Raw genomic sequence first — 2,500 nt, 5'->3', positions numbered from 1 at the left:
CGGTGCTTACCTATGAATATACGCGACTAACACGTCAGGACTATGCTAACACCTCTGTCTGTATATTCTCCATACTTCCATGCAATTATTCCTATAGAATTTAGATTTTATAAATATAAATATAAATATAAAAATATAAATATAAATATAAATATGAAATATAAAGTTTAGATTTAATATTTTAATTTTTTATTTTATTTTTATTTTTTTATTTATTATTCGCTTTTTAGATGTCTGTTTTTCCTTTCTCTACTTTGAATTTTTGATTTTGTTTTTATTTTTTCATTCATTATTCGCTTTTTAGTTGTCTGTTTTTCCTTTCTCTACTTTGAATTTTTGATTTTGTTTTTATTTTTTCATTCATTATTCGCTTTTTAGTTTTCTGTTTTTCCTTTCTCTGCTGAGTTATTTGTTTCTATACATTTATATATTTATCTATTTGTTTGCACGCATTCATTCAGTTTTTTTTTTTCTTTTTTAGTATTGTAATTTAAATATTCATATGTATCTTTTGCATATTAATGTTTAAATTCATCCTTTTATCAACCTTTTTTATACATTTTTCAATGACAACTCTCATGCATGATGTTATACGGGAAAAAATAATTCATGATAAAGAATATAAAAAATTCACAGACATTAGTGTTACACCAATTAAATTTTTATATCTCTATTATTGCCGTTGTATTTTTCATTAGCTTGTTAATTCTGTGTATTTTGATAAAAATTGAAATGTTAACAAAAGATCATTTTGCATGTGACTGAAATTATTAATTTTAGAATGATCTTTTTTATTTGATTCTGTTTATTCTTGTAAAAAAAAAAAAAAAAAATACATGCACTGTATAATGATGTTACTTCATACGTCAAATAATTCAAAAAATATATAAAATGGTATTGTTGCTATTACTTTTGTTATGATCATTATTATTAGATTTGTTACTTGTATCATGATGATTATTACTATTATCATCATTATCATCGTCTAAATCATTACCATCATCATCATCATTATCATCACCATCATCTTCTTCATATTAATAATAATAATCATCATCATCATTATTTTTACCATCATCCTCATCATCTTCATCTTCGTCATCCTCATCTTCAACATCATTATCATCACCATTACCATCATTACCATAAAAAAAAATGTGTATAATGACCACACTACAGACCTTTCGTGTATTTGACCTTATACCATCAAGGGAAATTAACCTTAAACATCAAGTACTTTTCGCGTAATGATATCAGTACCCACTATTGCCCAAAATTAATAATAAGGATAATAAGGACACGATTGGTTAAATTTCAGTCGACTCTCAGTTCAGAACAATTATCTGTTCTTTCCTTATAAAATGTCCCATTATTACGATCGCCGAGAACTGTACCATCAGTGATCAAATATATCCTCCTCTTTATCCACACTGACAATGCGAGAAGATCTGTGTTCAGGTAACGAGTCATTTTAACCTGTGAAGCTTCCGAAGACCATGGAATGTGTGTTCTCGACCATTGTTCAGGTACCGAGTCATTTTAACCTGTGAAGCCTCCGAAGACCAAGGAATGTGCGTTCTCGACCTTTGTTTTAGGTTCCTCCTCGACCTCGAAGCTCCGAAGCCAAACATCGATGGAGATGGAGAAACTCAAACGCACAAACATTTGGAGAAACTCGCGAGAGGTGTGGGGAAAAAAATAAAAAAAAACGTTTTTTTTCTCTCTCTCTCTCTCTCCACAGATAGGTGTATATGTAAGAGTCTGGCTTAAGGTAGGTATGTTTCTAGATTTTTGCGTGACTAGAACAAACTTTTCTTTCTTTTTTTCTATTATTTGAGAGTTTTCTTAGCTAATTAATCCCAAGTTCCTTTCATTTCCAGATCCTTTTTTTTTTTTTTTTTTCAAACTACCATTTGAGTGTCGTTACTATCGCCATCGTAAACTTCTGATCATCTTTATAATTATTGCATTTTTCGTAATTATTCATCGCTTTCTCATTTATTCAGTCAACACAAGTAATTGTTGGAGTAAGGTCCAGGTTTAGAATTATTTACTGAAGAGTGTGTTGGCGGAGTAAGATCTAGAATTAATTAAATAAGAGTTTATTGGAGTGAAATCTAAAAATATTTGCTGAAATGTTCACCATTCTAGACAAAAACACAAAACACAAAAATACACAGACAGACAACACTCCCCAACATCCACACATACCCCCTTCCCCTCCCCCGTATCCGCACAACCCTTCACAATCCGTATCCACACAACCCTTCACAATCCGTATCCACAAAATCCACACATTCTAGTTTTTTTATTATTATTATTATTTTTTTTTTTTATTATTTTTTTTATTTTATTTTTTTTTTTTTTATCTACTCGCTATCACGCCTACATATTCATACACCCATCGACGCATACATAATTTACTTCATACACCCATTCATCCATCCATACCCGTCTATGTGTCTGTGAAAAAGAAGAAAAGGGGAAGTGAAAGAAATAA

The sequence above is a fragment of the Penaeus vannamei genome, chromosome 1 (genome assembly GCF_042767895.1).
Source record: "Penaeus vannamei isolate JL-2024 chromosome 1, ASM4276789v1, whole genome shotgun sequence".
NCBI classification, from domain to species: domain Eukaryota; kingdom Metazoa; phylum Arthropoda; class Malacostraca; order Decapoda; family Penaeidae; genus Penaeus; species Penaeus vannamei.
The sequence above is the reverse complement of the archived record's forward strand: the minus strand, read 5'-3'. Positions refer to the sequence as shown.